Here is a 17,762-nt window from a genome sequence, read left to right as displayed (position 1 = left end):
GGGATAAGTGAATTATAGCACATAAAAAGGATTTCGATTTATTAGTACGTCGGTACGATAAACGAAACCTTTAAAATCAAACCAAGCAAGAGACGATCGATCAAGCCGAAAAAGATGCACAATTACCGATAATATGATGTGTTAAGTCAATAAATGTCATGGTTTAAGTTTTTAAAGTTTTTAAATCGGTTTTATATAAATTTAAATTTTAAGCCGAAAAACGACCGTTTTGGCCTCGTTTTGAGCGGAATTAAACGTTTAACCAAAAAACGAACTGAACCAGATTATCCACAACATTATCCGGATTACACAATCCGAATGTGTGGCCAAGGTTGAATATGTGGGCCCCACCCCACACCTTACATGGACCGATCGGTCCTATAGTACACACACACACATTTCATTTTCCTTTTTCTAACACCCCAACTCCACAATCCTCTCAACACTCTTCAACATTCATCCAAATCCTTGATTTTTAACAAGAATCATAAGGTAAAAACATGGTTATAATGGTTGATTCATAGTTTTGATTCCATGATCTTAAGTTGTTTGCAATAGAATGAAGTTTCAAGTGAAAAATGGGTGAAAACCCGAGATGAAACCGATTCTTGCATGATCAAGTGATGTATACAAGTTATACAAGAGATCTTGGTCCAAGAAAGGAGTTAAAAGAGTCAAAAACGAATTTTTACGGTTAAAATCTTAGTTTTGATGTCTTAACCGAAACCATGAAAGAAATGGCTTGATTTTGGGTATAACTTGCTTGGTGTGGTGTTGTTGTGCTTGTAGGTGTTGTAGCTAGTTGCTAGCAAAGGCTATAAAGCAAGATCTTTGCGATCTAAAGCTAGAAACACAAGGTAGTTCGGTTTTTCGTATGATTTGTAAGATTTGGACAGATTGTGGTAGACTTAGATTTGAGTCATGAAATTTCACAGAGATGATCTACACATGAAAATATGAGATCTGTGAAATTTTGGTAATTTTTGGATAAACGATGAATATTTGGTGAATTTAATGCTCGGTTTTGGCTAAAAATGGTGAAAAATAGCTAAACATCATGAAAAATTCTAGAAAAATTCAGATAAGCTTTTTATAACATATAAAAGTCACACACAAAATTTCAGGTCCATTGGAGAAGTCTAAGTAGGCTTTTCGGTAAAACGAGTTCTAGGGTGTTCTAGCTCGGTTTTGATGAAAATGGCATGAAAAATGAGATTTTGGTTATGGAAAAATTACAGGGGACTATGTGGATGGCAGGGGTCATCCCAGAAAAATTTGGGATTTTTCTAAGGTCATTTGGTATTTTCGACATATTTGGTGTTTAAATGACGTTTAAAAATAGATAAATAAATGTTAAATATAGAGATTAAATCTGGAAATATTTTTATAAAAATCCTTACTGTCAAAAACTGAATTGTGCAAAATTTCAAGATCCGAGAGTAAACGGATATTTATTTGTGCTAAATGGAACTTAAAAACAAACTTTTAAAGCTTAAAACGCGTAAACCGGCAAAGTTCGCCTAAGCGAGCTGACTGGTGTATAAAAACCCTAAAAATGGACTATTTTCATGAAACTAAGTTAACCAAGTAAAAATAAATCATCCGAAAGTAATTCGGATGATTTGGTTAATTTTACCCGATTTAGCAGTTTCCGGTATACTAAAGACGGAAACGGGCCCCGCGGCCAAACGGGGTGTCTAAACCGAGCTCTAATTTCACCACTTTAATTAAAATATCAATAACAACTATTTTCGGGTCGTATGTGGCCAAACTCATTTTTGAAAACATAAAGACGAATAACCGTGCTAGGCACGCAAAACGAGAAAACAAACTAATGGTAGTTTTGACTAAAGAACTCTAAGTGATATCACAATCTAAGTCCTGAGAAGTGTATCGGGTTTAACATTGTCCCCGGATCGTGTACGGTACCGGGTTAACAGTGTCCCCGGACGTACCGGTTAACACGAATTTAAGTTATATTAATAGAAATTGTGTAGTAACGACTTAGGGATCGTATTACAGATCCGGACAGGTAGCCGTGCACAGTATTACATCTCTGCTCACCAAAAAGGTGAGTTTCACGAGCCCCTTTTTATTGAACTGTTTTAAATATTTTCCCGGGGCGGAAAGCATGTTTTTATCAAAGTGTTTAAGTACATGCCGATCGCATGGAAATGAATGTATTATATAATGTTTATTGTACGGGAATCGTACGGTAACGTATTAAGATGGTAATTGTCTGAGTTGCTAATATTGTAAGGCCCGAAACAGTGTTCTGGGTTAACAGTGTCCCCAGAGGTTATTAAATGTATTTCTGGGTTAACAGTGTCCCCAGAGGCTATTAAATGTATTTCTGGGTTAACAGTGTCCCCAGAGGTTATTGAATGTATTTCTGGGTTAACAGTGTCTCCAGAGGTTATTAAATGTGTTTCTGGGTTAACAGTGTCCCCAGAGGTTATTAAATGTGTTTCTGGGTTAACAGTGTCCCCAGAGGTTATTAAATGTGTTTCTGGATTAACAGAGTTTTCACTTGTAGGCTCAGCATAATTACATCATTAATTTATGATTATTAAAATGATTTGTCATGGTTTATTTAAATTAGTGAAACTCACCAACTATTCGTAGTTGACCCGTTTTCTTTACATGCTTTCTAGGTACACCCAAATTGGAATAAGTGATACGTGCTTGATGATGTGTGCTATTTTGTGGAAGCATAAAGATCTATATTTTGCATTAAATATGTTAATGTACTATCGGTAAAACTTATGTGATAACGCCTAGATGGTAACGAAACTCAGAATAATGTAATACGTTTAAATTAATGTAGTGGTGTTTTCTTTATAAGTAATGCTATTGATATCAGATGTGTCTGTTGCATCCCGTGTACGTTTCCGCTGCGGTTACGGGGTGTTACATTCATATATACTAACATGTCATACATATACCTTTCATACGCATTCATAATTCATATACATACCTTCCTTGTCAATACGTGCAATATCCGAAGATCGTTCACGTACTGACAAGTTTTCGTTCACATTCAAGATATACATAATTAACTTATAAATCATACTTGGCATACACTTACCATTTAAGGTAAGTGTATTAACTATCACATCGAGTATGCACACAGCCCCGAAAACATAACAAGGAAATGGGGCTAGAAACTCACCTGAACACGGTTACTTTCACCGTTAATTATTATTCCTTTCTTGAGCTGTGCACGGCTAACTGTATAACAATTACACGTATCAACTAACTATCGCTATCTGTATTGTGTTTCTAGTTCAATTATAACCCACAAAGAGCGGGGGTCCGGGGGCATCGCCCCTGGCAGCAGGGTTCTAGGGGCGGCAGCCCCTAGCGGAGTTCAAGGGGGTAGAGCCCCTGGCTGGGGTTAAGCTGAAAATTTTATTTTCATTAACTATCTTAACACATTTTCCATTAGAATTTTAAAGTATTTTCTAATTCGTTAACTCATTTGCTATAACGAATTACTAATAAAACGTTAATTTCTTAGATAACTAAAAATTTTGCTTTTAGAAGTGGGGAATTTGCGTCATATCATGAGGAATAAAAGTAAAAGTTTACAAGATAAGGGGTACATTGCGTAAATATTTCTTAGATGATGCAGTCAATATGATTAATGTGTGATGATTACACGAAAATATAAGTCAGTTAAAAATTTAGATTTTTTTTTATTAAGTTAACTTTACAATAAGCTAACGACATATAAAGAGCGGGGGTCCGGGGGCAGCGCCCCTAGCAGCAGCGTTCTAGGGGCGGCAGCTCCTAGCGGAGTCCAAGGGGCAGAGCCCCTGGCTGGGGTTAAGCTGAAAATTTTATTTTCACTAACTATCTTAACACATTTTCCATTACAATTTTAAAGTGTTTTCTAATTCGTTAACTCATTTGCTATAACGAATTAAGCCTATTTCGTTAACTAATTCGTTACTTTTCGTGATCTGATTTGTTAGTTTGGTTCGTTATCTTAACATAGCAAATTGATGCATGACGAATCACCTGATTCGTTATCTGGTTTTTATCCTAGTTAGCTAGCCTAATTCATTATCCTAACGAATTGGGTGGGTAACGAATCACTTGATTCGTCATTTGATCATAACGAATTGGGAAAGCTGATTCGTTATTTGGACATAACGAATTGGTGAACTAATTCGTTATCTTGCCATTACGATATGGTGAACTGATTCGTTACCTTGCCATAACGAATTGGGTTAATTAATTCGTTACCTTATCCTAACGAATTACACCAATCTTATCCAGACTTTGACACAGAGGTCAAAGTCAAAATCGTCAAGAACACCATATTGTCAACATATATTAGGTCTTTAATTAAACCTTCGTTTCATAACCAAATAACACGATTTAGGTATCAATGGATTCGGAATTACAGCGCCTAAAAACCCTAACCCTTTGTTCGTCCAAATATTCATGTTTATGGGGTGCGATTTAGGCATATATGTTACGGGTTCTTTAGGTTAGCAATTATATCAATCGTGAATGGTTTTCAGCAAGAATTATCGCGTTTGGTTCGTTTTTACCATATGTATACAGATCTAAGATTATCTACATGAATCCGGACCTAAAAGAACGATTCCTAATTATATACGTACCTTAAACGAGTCAAACTACGAACACGGTTAAGCCTTGATGTTGTTTTGGTTCTTCACGACGATCTAGCACCAACAAATCTCGGGTTTTCAACTTCGGATCTAGGCTTGGGTTAAAGGATAGTCTTGTGTGTGTTTTTGATGGTGTAGAGATGGATAAAAATGGAAAGGTTTAGGGTTTAAGGGTGTTTATACTCCCTTAAGCCCATGGGCCTAAGGCCCATTCCATCTTTTATTCTATCTTCTAAAGTCCAAGCCCATCATCTTATAGAAGCCGACACACGACACTTTATTGAATAGACTAAATTTCATTTATTTATTAAAATCAAAAGTAGGATATTACACCAACCTATGGCGGAAATGCCGGGGCGTGAACTGATTGTCACAGCTCTCAAGGTACTATCATGCAATATTAAGTGTGACAATATCTATTAAATTTAGTTAAATAATCAAGTACATCAAATTCATAAATAAACATTTTCAATAAACATCCAAAATTAAGTTCTTGTATCTCTTCTCTAACATGCATCCTAAGTTGCTTCAAACAATCTTGATAATCACGGCACACGATAACCTGCATATGCGTTAAAATACAAATTGGTTTTTATCAACACTAGGTTGGGTGAGTATAACACCAGATTTGAGACACTATAATAATAATAAATAAAAGTGCAAACTGTTCCTGTAAGATATACAGATAAGCCATAGCACATAACAATCAAACAACTATAAAGAAAGGGCTCAACCAATCCATATAGATGGACACTGCTTACCAAGCAAGGACTAAACTGTTGCCATATAAATGGACATCGGTTGCCGAAGTAAACAATAACGTTCAAATAAAGCAAGTAAGCAAATAGCAAGTAAGGCAGACTGATAAACACACAAGGATAAACAGTTGCGTTTGTATACTATATAATAGAAAATATCTACGAACGCATATGTCCCCAAAACGGTAAAAAAAATGAGTAAAAGAGGGGAGTGAAATACTCACCTTAGTAAATAAGCAAGATATAAGATTCGACAAGAAAGATAAAGGTATATCAAGCCCTTCGGGAAATACCAACGAGATGTCCTAATAAAGAATAATTGAGGAAATAAATACGAATAGAATAATGAAGCTAAACTAAATAGAGGTTCGGGATTTGATTAATGTGAAATGTTACAAAAGTTAATTATCTCTTTAGTCTATTATAATTTTATTACTAAGGTTTCATCGTAGATAATATGATTTAATACTTAAAAATAAACATTTATAAAACTTTATAGTTTATAAAGAGATTCCAATCAAAATTACATTAAATGTATTTATATGTATTTTTGTTATTTAATAAAGATTTTTTTTATATTAGTATTGGAGATAATAAGTAATTGATAAAATAATAATAATAATATTTATATAATATAAAATCTTTTATCAAACACTAAATCTTATATTTGAATATATTAATTAATAGGATTATATTATGTATTTTAATTAAAAACCTTATAAAAATCCTTTTTTAAATATTAATACCTTTAATATAAAACTTTAATAAATAAACACATACATACATGCATGCATGCATGCATGCATGCATACATACATACATACATACTTACATACATACATACATACGTACATACATATATATATATATATCTATGGTTTTTACAATGGTTCATTAAACGACTAGTTGGTGCCGGTTTTAACAAAATATGAATTAATTAGTACTTACTATGTTATTAACATGATTTAAGTGATTAAATAGTTTGATATATATTATATACTAAATAAAAACAAGAAAAAACGCTGCTGGAGGGACCTGAACCCGAGCCCTCTAGCCTAGAAGCTCAAAATCACACCCACCCGTTCTGTTCGGAAAATATATAACGAGACAGACATAGAAGCCAGTTTAACATATAAACCCTAACACCATCAATCGTTCAATCTGATAAGAGTGGATTCAATCAATGTTAGGGTTAATGTAGACGACACCTAGGCGAGCATAACCTATGAATCAATTACCTGATACAATGTTCAAACGAGGATTAACGATGTACGACTATGGACGGCTCAAAGAGGATCAAGAACACAGTCGATCTGATAATGATATTATAATTAAACAGGGGGTTAACCATTGCTAGGCTATAAGGATTATTTTTGCAGATTTAATTGCTTTATGGTGATCGATACAACGTATTTTGAGGAACGAGTTAAAGTCGGTTATGTACGTATAATAAGAAAACGAATCTTTTGTTGATCGATTTACCAAAATGATAATGTCGGCAGATCATGTAAGGTAATAATAACATATATTTTGATTTGATTACCATGTTAGATGCGAAGATTAAGGTCCAAGAATGTTAATCGGGTCACGGGTTCGCTAAATGGATCTCGGGTTAGGGTTTGGATTTGGGGTTGGATCTTGGGTGAACCAGAATGTAAATGGATTCTAACATATTGTTTAAACTCGGATAATCCTTTAACTAATACCCAGATCACAAATCTGTAACTATGATTAACCTTAGGATCTAATTCGTAATCGCTCTTGATTATATGTTATGTATATGTATATATTAGTTGTATATATGTGAATATGTATGTATAATAAGGAAGGATTAATTAAGCGAAGCTTGAGAGAAATCTGGACAGAGTTTCAATACATAAATCTCAAAACTTATATTAAACTGTGAACAGTGTTCACTATAAATAGAAAATGGACCTAGTTCGTTAACATCCCCTAACGAACTAGAGTCCACTTCGTTGCATACATTAAATGAAATTAACCTTAACGAATCAAGTGGGATAATCACTTAGACCTAGTTCAATAAATATCCTTAGCGAACTAGACTATACTTTAGCGAACTAACTTAATATCTTAATAATTTATTACATAAATAAATGACAAATACATTTAACGATAAATTAAAAGACTCGAGACACAAAACCGTGTACTAACAGACACCCCCTCGTCTTGAGCTCTTTGTCTTTGACTTTCATTTGAAACGCTTGGACTGCCAATCTCTGCAGCTATGAATCCCGTTCTCATAACATACACGCACAACGCGTTGGAATTGCATAGCCATATCATAGTCTTCATTGCGCTCAATCAGAATCTTGTTCTTGTGCAGCACGTGATTATCGGTCTCGGTTAAATTCACCAACCACATCGGGTTAATGATCTTTATCAGCTCAGTCTTCAACCCTTTGCCCAAGACAATGATGGCCTCACCGGTTCGGTAATCGTAATACCAGCGGTTGAAAGACAGGTGCATGTGTTGATTCATAGTCTTTATCAGCACCCGCTTCAAGGTCTTTGGCGGCTTGACCTTGAGAACCAACTTTCTCTAACCTGTTCTTGGATCAATCACATCAATGCATTTTCGGGTTGGAACTTGAGGCCTGAGAAACTTGAATCCAGAATTGACCTCGAATAGCAATTGTTAATGAAACCAATCCGCTATCCGGTCACCTCCTCGATTGATAAATGGACGACACGCGAGGGTACGAACATCCCAACGCGGTAAAGTAAGAACGTCCATTATCTTCTCATAGTACTGAATCCCTTTTTCCCATTTCACGATACATACTTTAAGATCAGAATCAAATAACCAAGAAACGATATCACCTTGAACCTTTGACACGGTCTTTGACAAGTCCGAGCCCCGGTGCGGAAGCGTGAATAATAGTCAATACTAATCAACGGTGTGGAGCTCAGATCTAGGGTTAGGATCAAATCTAACTCGTATTCACTCTTGAATGATGTTAGTTGGACGGATGAGGTGTATTGGGAGAGAGCCTGATTTGATTAACAATCAACAATAAAGTAGGATGAACAATTGTAATCAAAACACAAACAAGATAGAAACGGTAGTATGAAATATTAACCGAATGATTCTCATTAAGATGAAACACTCATACATACATTCATACATACAATCAATTAATAAATATCTCAGCCGCCACCAGGAGAGCTCATCCTGGAGGCATAGACTCTCTCAAAGGGATAAAACCCTAAATCTCACACATACACAATACAGTCACTCATACTAGACAAATGAATAAAAACATCTATTTATACTAGCCTAGCATGACTTGGTCTTCAAGCCATCCACCCTTGGTTGAGACCAAAATAATATATTTTTCACCCAAAGATTAATTCGATGCGTCGGTCTAAAATATAAGTCCCAACAATCTCCCCCTTACACCGATGCCATCGAATTTCTTCCATAATCACCTCATAACTCGTTGTCTTTCAATGAAATTCTCCCCCTCACGTTAAGCTTCTCCCGTTGTTCATTTTGAATCATCACTCTTATATCACTTTTGGATAAAGTTGTATGGGCATATGAACGAGGCTTTGAACTTCAAAGATCAACTTCAAGTAACAAGGTTATCACAAAAAGAAATAAACTCAATGTGATCATCAAATAATCTTCAATTCTTCAAAACCGTTTCTTCCCATGTAAATCATCTTCAAACCATTCCCTGAATTAAGATAGCATTCAAGTTCAACCATAACCCGTTCTTGACTGTTCAAGTGACTATTTCATAGGAGGTTGAACTCTACTGATCATCCTTTCAACATTGTTGCTTGAGATGACTCTATCTTCTCATCCGTACTAGGAAATCTGAAAACTGACAAACGATGAAACATCTTTGAAAAACCTTGGATTATTAATCTTTATCAACTTTTCCTTAACTCGAGTCTTTTACTTGATTTGAAGCTAGCCATTTGCAATGAAATTCAAAGATTTTTACTCCCCCAATTTCGTTTCAATTGTCTTTAATAAATGTGTCTTCAAATCAAGTGTGGGTGAAACAATCTTGATCATCCTCATCAAGATTGTAAAAATCTCAAATGAACATATTCAAAAGTTGGTTGACACTAAAAGTGATTAAATCCTTAAGCTTGGTCAACACTTGTTCTTGTAAAGCTTTTGATGAAGTAGTGAAATTAGATGAGGTTTGAATTCCATAAGCTTGTTGATGATTGGAGAAAAATTACCAAAATACTCCTGGTATATATCTTCCGTAGAGAACAGCTTGGTCAAACGGTCAACGGCACCAAAAATCTCAAAAGTTTCTTCAAAACTTTGAAATGTTTCACAAACTCTGTTTCCTAGCACACAATGTGCTTGGGAGCACTTTCCTAGCACAAAATATGCTTCGTTTCATTTCCAAGCACAAAGCATACTCTGATTCATTTCCAAGCCCAAAGTGTACTAGGAAAACAAAGTGTGCTCGAAAGCAAAGTGTACTTGGAAGCAAAGTGTACTCGGAAAGCAAAACACTTCTGATTTTTCAATTTTTTACCTAACACCAAGCATGCTCGGGAGCAAAAGTGTGCTCGGAAGTACTTACTATCACTAAGTGTACTCGGGAATACTTGTGATTTTTCAATTTTAGCACTAGCACAAAGTGTACCCGGAAGAACTTTCCTAGCACAAAGTGTACTCGGAAATCAAAACACTTGTGATTTTTCAATTTTCAACTTGCACAAAGTGTGCTCGGAAGTACAAGTGTGCTCGGATTACTTAGTGCGTTTTCATTTTCCACCAAACATGCTCGGGAGCAAAAGTGTGCTCGGGAGCAAGGGTGTGCTTGACACAAACTTGAGTTTTATCTTCACAAGCATAATTGTTCAAGACAAAACAAAGTATGCTCGAAAAAGAGTCTGCTCGAATAAATAACAAAGCGTGCACGAGACTTAAAAAAGATAGTTTTCTTGAGAAGACAAAGGATATGCTCTGGGTTTCACAAAGTGTGCTCGAATTTGATGTGCTCGATATAAGATGTGCTCGAAGTAACCTGTGCTCGAGCAAAACAAAGATGTGCTTGGGCAAAACACCTCTTGTGCTCGAAGCAACACTTAGTCATTTTCCATACTCGAGTCCAATCTTATTTTTTAACAGTGTGCTCGAGACATCAAAGCTTCATTTCTGCGTCATCAGTCACTGATTTGCCCTTGCAGAACCTGCTCGAATATTCACTTTGCATCTGCTGCAACAAACAATGATGAAATTGCCTTTAGTACCTGTTCATTCTTGACTTGTACATTCTCCTTATCAGTTTGTACCATCGGCAATATTTTTCAACAAACATCTACTGTTTTTGCAGCACGAGCACACAAAACCCTAATTTTTCAAATCTAGAAACAAGTTTCGTAATCTGAAATTAATCACTATAGCCCTATCCAACTCATCTCGAAATCAAAGAAACCAATCTTCATATCATAATCAACCTTTTCAGATCTAGAAATAACCAGATGAACAGTGTTGCCCCAAAAGAGCCAAATAACACTGTTACATCAGATCTGGACCGTTTTGACCAAATAAACATGAAATTGATGTTGGATCTCCAAACGAGTCATCAACCCAAACATCAATCCATATACTTTTCTCCGAATCATCAAATAATTTCAAAACCCCCAAAAATAATTTCAACGAACTTCATCGTTTAACGTCCATGGTGGATTCAAGAGCGAAATGAATCTGTTCAGCGGTTAGTCTGAACGATTCGGTAACCCAGGCTCTGATACCAATTGACAAGTCCGAGCCCCGGTGCGGAAGAATGAATAATAGTCAATACTAATCAATGGTGTGGAGCTCGGATCTAGGGTTAGGATCGAATCTAACTCGTATTCACTCTTGAATGATGTTAGTTGGACGGATGAGGTGTATTGGGAGAGAGCCTGATTTGATTAACAATCAACAATAAAGTAGGATGAACAATTGTAATCAAAACACAAACAAGATAGAAACGGTAGTATGAAATATTAGCCGCATGATTCTCATTAAAATGAAACACTCATACATACATTCATACATACAATCAATTAATAAATATCTCAGCCGCCACCAGGAGAGCTCATCCTGGAGGCAGATACTCTCTCAAAGGGATAAAACCCTAAATCTCACACATACACAATACAGTCACTCATACTAGACAAATGAATAAAAACATCTATTTATACTAGCCTAGCATGACTTGGTCTTCAAGCCATCCACCCTTGGTTGAGACCAAAATAATATATTTTTCACCCAAAGATTAATTCGATGCGTCGGTCTAAAATATAAGTCCCAACAGTCTTGAATGATATTACTTGATTTGCTTTGACTCGAGTAGTGGCTTCTTCTTTCTGTTCCTGATCAACATATCGATAAGCTTTAATAATCTTACTCACCGTCTTATAGCTGAACCATTTTGCAATATCAGCATCGGTTGGGTTCTCGATTGAGTTGAATCTCGTATCAACCACCTTCTTACCCTTGGATGTCTTTTCCAAATCATCCTCAGCAGCTTTAAACGTTTGCTCATTGAATACTGGAGCACCTTGATCAACATTTGTGTGTTGAAACAAGTCAGGATACTCCTCAGCAGTAACGTCTTCAACCTCAACTTCCTCATCTTCATAAATAAAATCCGTATTTATATGAATAATGGATCATTTAGGATCTCTTCATCGTTTAATACCTCAACATCAGGCTCTGCCTCTAACAAGGTCAACTGTTCGTCATTCAAACCAAGCAGTAGTGAAATCTGCTCTCGTGTTAATGCTCGCTCAACAAACTGTCCAACCTCAATCTCATTCCGGTTCACCACACTCCTGACCACCCCCGATCCATCAACAAAAATTACCGTGTTAGCTTTGATCATCTCAATTGGTTTGGCAGCAGTGGGATCACTATACACAATGATCTGCTTGTTAGAATCATTTGAAGCACTTGTACCAGCAGCACCAGATGATGAACCGTGCATTTGTTTAGGCTCACCAACTGCACCAGATTCATCAGGATCTTCTTCATCATTCTTGAGCTTCTTTAAAGCATCATCCTTGCAGGTTAATTGTAAGATGAGATCCTCTTGTTCTTTGAGCTTCACCCCATGAGACTCAACAACCGCACGAAGCTCCTTTGTTTCTTTCTGACAGACTGAGACATAACTCATCAGCTTTCTTTGGTTTTCCATGAGCCGTTCTTGATTGAGCCGGTCAACAGACATTTGATTTTCATACAGATGAAGAAGGTTAAAAAGCATGCTTGTTTGACGGTGTGGTAGCATGTTATACAGAGATGGATGAACAGGCTGGATTGATCCCTGAGGCCTTGTAATTCTCATAAATGAGACATCACTAGGTGTGTAGGGGGCCTCATGGACGGTGTTGGAGGAACAGTAGACGGTGTAGCAGTAGGCATTAGTATTTCAGCTAAAGCCATTTGTGGAATCATACCAAGCCTGTCATGAGGAACCATCGTCGTCGTCAAAGTAAGCGCCGGAGTGCCAGTAGTAAGCGGCACTGCCGGGCGTCGAGGAGTTGCGGGACGAGACGGTTGAGCACCAAAAGAAACTCCAGCTCCAGCTGATACACGTCTCTTTGCCCTTTCGTTTACGTTCTTGTTGAGCTGCAGTTGTAGCAGCTAACGCAGCTTCGACTGCAGCTTGTTGTTCTCAGAGAGCTGCATCACCAACACCACCATTTCCACCATCTCCACCATCATCACCTCTATCGTTCCCACCTTCTCCTCCCTCACGCTCGGAATCCGAGTCCTCATGGATCCAGCGATCCTCAGGAGGACATACATAATCAGGGTTAATAATATGACCAATCATACGTTTGTCCTGCGGCCTCTCCTTGCGATAGATCGTCATTCTACGTCCAGTATCGACCTTCATGTGTTCTAAGGTAAGAACATCATCCACCAATGTTTGATCAATAACCAAGTTGGGTATCAAGTCGTGAATAATCAGCTGCAGAAATCTTGGATACATTAAGAACTTCTTCTTTTGGACCGTTTGTTGAACTTGCTCCTTTAGATGATAGAATAACATTTCTGAGAAGTTAAACAGTTTGTTGAGAACAAGTGCCACGAAAGTCGATTGCATCATGATTCGGCATTCATCAAATCCACCTCGATGACCACCCAAACAATGAATTAAGATGTGTAAGAGATACTTGTAGGGTGGGCACAATCCATTCTTGTTAAACATAGAGTCTTCAATGTCCCCACCATAGCGTACACGTCGAAACAAACCCTTGATTAATTTCTTGTCAAACTCACATGGATTATCATCATTATCACCAAAACGGAGCACACGCCTAATCACTTCAATATCCACTGTGATAGGAGTTTGATTGATTATGGCTCGAATGTGATTCTCTACGTCAACGAACTCAACAGTATTCCAGAACTGCCCAATAATGCTCAGATAAACAGTGGGTCGAGCAGTTATAGCATAGTGTATCACCGAACGACTTAAGAATGCTAACATATTCCTAAAAAGAGCTTCGTCGGCAACGTTTGAATCAACATAAGCACGGATGTTGTGTTTCTTATCAAATGGTAGCAAAGGTACTTCAACTTGCTCTTGTTGTTGTTGCTGTTCTTGTGGAGCGGCAGGTGGGTCTTGATCCATTTGATCAGCCATTATACTGAATAAATAAGGACGAATATAAGTAATGTGAAAGTTTAGAAATCACACAAGGTTTATATACTTTAAGCACTTATAGATCTATCAATTAACGATATGTAATTAAAATTCGTTATCCCGTGTGTATAATCAATGTATCTACGCGTTTAGACCCTTAGAATATTTTATTAATTTACAATATTGATTGACATTAATTAAACAATCCAATTTGAAATGTCATTCGTTAAAAACACAGTCTGATTCGTTATCGAATCAACTGATTCGCTATCAAGTAAATTTGTAACGAAGAAGAACTAGCGAATTAACTATTAAAACTAACGAACTAATCCATAGTTCGTTAAGAATTGACGAATACAAAGCTGATTAGTTAAAGGAATGATTCGCTATTCTAGTTCGTGTGCAATACTTAACGAATTGGACACGGAGAAGTTCCAATTCGCTAAGGTTAACGAATGGTCAAAATTTGACTTAATCTTTGACTCTCCTGGTCAAAGTCAAAATTAATCGAGAACACTGAAAGTCAACAGAACGATTCCAGTATCGATTATTCCATAATCATCGTTGAATAACCGAATCTACGGTCGCAAAGATCTCGGAAACACAATGCGAAGCAAATGGTGTCGATTTGAAGTTCAAAATCATGAAATAAGTCATGTTATTAAGGATGTGAACAGAGCATAAACACCCAAAACAACAATCAATTCAAAAACCCGGCAATCAATAAACAAGCACTGATTAAAGGTCACCAAGGGTCTCGAAAATCCATTCCGATCACAATGATATCAAACTAAAATACGTTTCAAAGTATTATTCCGATTATTCAAGGTTTCAAAAACTTTAAAACCCTGATATCAAAATCACATAATTAGCATATCAAAGCTTTGTCATTTTTGACGAAAATCACAAAGAAATGATCATCTATACATTATAAACACAATGGTATACTCAAAACACTGAAAATCAAAGATTGAAAAATCTGAAAAAATTTTGGCAGGGTAACTTTATGTGTAAGGAAGAAGAGTGAATAGTATAGGACAGTTCGTATGCACGCCGTCCTATATACACTGACATGCACGATTCCCAAGGTAACGAATCAGCTGATTCGTTTGAAATTTGAATTAACGAATCAGTTGATTCGTTAACACATGTCATAACAAATCAGACGCGATTCGTGTCTAATTCGTTAGATTATGCTTAGCGTATTAATGTCATTCGTTACAGAGTGTGGAAGAGAATTAGGATAACGAACTAGAATGTAGTTCGTTAAAATGGTTTAATTCGTTAGTCATAATTTAACGAATCACCTTTTAAATTAAATATAAATGAATTAAATAAATTAAATAAATAAATGTAAATTAAAGAATTAAATTATTATCCAATTAACTTAAATGAATTACCGAGGACCTTTATCTCGATAATCAAATACTTTAAAACGTGTTTATCTTTTTAAAAACACTTAACTTAAAAACTTATCGAGATCTCATATCTCGATCATCAAATAACTTCACATGTTTCACGTTTTGAAACATAATTTTTTTTTAAAAAAAAATTAAATAATATGTAAAACAAAAAAAAAAAAGAAAAATGATTCTAAAGAATGTATTTAGATGAAAAATATCCGAACCAAAAAATAGACAATCTTTTTTGTGTTTTTCTATGATTTTCAAAAGTAGTACATTTTTTTTTGTTGAGTTGGAGCAGAGAATCATATTGACTAAAATGCCCTTCCATCACAGTTTTATATTTCAGCGATATTATGACTGGCGTTAAGTCGGTCATTGATCTTGTTGTCCACTTAAATCTTATAACAAGCCTTCAAGTATTTTTGTGATATGATTAATGGTTCAATTAGCGCACAGAATATCAGAAACTATCAGCTTCTAATCTCGATCCAAGCTTATTTTGATTTTTGCCAAATCACCCCAACTTGAATTAAACCGTTATAGTGTTGATCAAAATTTTGACTACCAATTGAGAATTTTATAGTTTTTGAGCAATGAATCAATTTTCCTTTACTGTGAGTGAGTATGCACGAGTCCATCTGTCGGATTACATACATTGTATCCCCTGGGGTCCGTTTCTTATTGGTATTGAGACGAGCGCAAGGGAGGAACAATTGTATGACTAACAGCGGATTTTGATCAAGTCAGTAATTTGGATTGTACGAAGTACATCAGTGATCAAGTTTAATGACTTTGGGTTTGCTCTAAAAGCTAATGAAATATTCATGTTTATGAATACCCAGATGATTAATCCGCATACAGACTCACAGTGTCCAGAATCCTAACGCTTGTTATTTGCTTTATTATATTTTTGGGTGATCAACAACTATAAGGCTTGAGTATGACTGGTTATTACATTTCGGTCATCCTCACCGAGACTTTTGCTAGAGACTAACACCTCTTTCAATTTTGCTTTTCTTTATGTTTATATCACTTACTTTACTCTAACAGCTTGTTAAAAACCTATCAATGCACCAATGATTAAGCACTCAGTCTTTTAAGCATATTTCTTTCTGGATTTGGGATCAAATAATCAATGTACTATCATTTTCTCATTTTTGCTTCAAAAACTCAAAATTTTGAGGAGCATAAACAAATTTTATTGCCCCAGTTATTTTAAGTTTATAAATTAATGGCTATCCTGTCCATCTACAAGTAGATAACATGATCAAAACATGCAAACATGCTCCACAAACTTAAATAACTGACATAATTTTCAGCTAGAAAATAAAGTAGAAAGCTTAACGAACACCCCCAAATACTTCCCATTGTCAGGTAAATGGCTAACCCGAATATTTACAAAGAATTATCAAGACCAAACATATACAAGTATATGTCCTTCAAACTAGAAGCAAATGACATAATTTTCAGCGAACGTAAGCAAAAATCTTTTTGGTTTTTCTCTATACATACTAAAACACAATCTTTTTGTCGTTTCGGATTTCTCTTTACAAACAAAATAAACTTCACACTCTTTTTGGATTTTCGAATTTTTCTGTTCAAATTGAAAACACAATCTTTTTGTCTTTTCAAATTTTCTAATCACAGTATTTTTGTTTTTTCAAAATTTTCTAATGTTTTTGGATTTTAAAATTTTTGATGTTTTTTTTGGGTTTTATCTACACAAAAAAAACGCACAATATTTTTGAATTTTCTAATTTTTCATCCCCTAAAACCTAAAATTAAAATAAATTTTAAAATAAAATAAAATTAACAGAAAAAAAAGATAATCATCCTTGTTTCAGGATATCAGCAAGGGTCTTCAATCCATTTAAACCAAGCAAAAATTGAAAACGCGTTTTATCAAAGGCTTTGGTAAATAGATCGGCTTTCTGAAAGTCAGTATGTACTTTCTCAAGATCAATTAATTTCTTTTCATAACAATCCCGTATGAAATGATATCGAATTTTGATATGTTTTGTTTTAAAATGTTGTACGGGATTTTTGGTGATACTAATAGCAGCAGAATTATCAATTAAGATGGGAGTAGTAAGAAACTTCAAACCGTAGTCACGAAGATGTTGTTGTATCCACAAAACCTGGGAACAGCAACTCGAGGCTGCAACATACTCAGCTTCGGCGGTTGAAGTTGAGACCGTTGTCTACTTCTTACACTGCTAGGAAACAAGTCGGCTTCCTAAGAATTGACATCCTGCTGTGGTAGACTTGAAATTAATCTTGCATCCTCCGTAGTCTGAGTCGGAATAAGCAGTA

This window comes from Bidens hawaiensis, unplaced genomic scaffold (assembly GCF_021521415.1).
Source record: "Bidens hawaiensis isolate Kalapana, Puna unplaced genomic scaffold, B.hawaiensis_p1.1 tig00419376_1, whole genome shotgun sequence".
NCBI lineage: Eukaryota > Viridiplantae > Streptophyta > Magnoliopsida > Asterales > Asteraceae > Bidens > Bidens hawaiensis.
The sequence above is the reverse complement of the archived record's forward strand: the minus strand, read 5'-3'. Positions refer to the sequence as shown.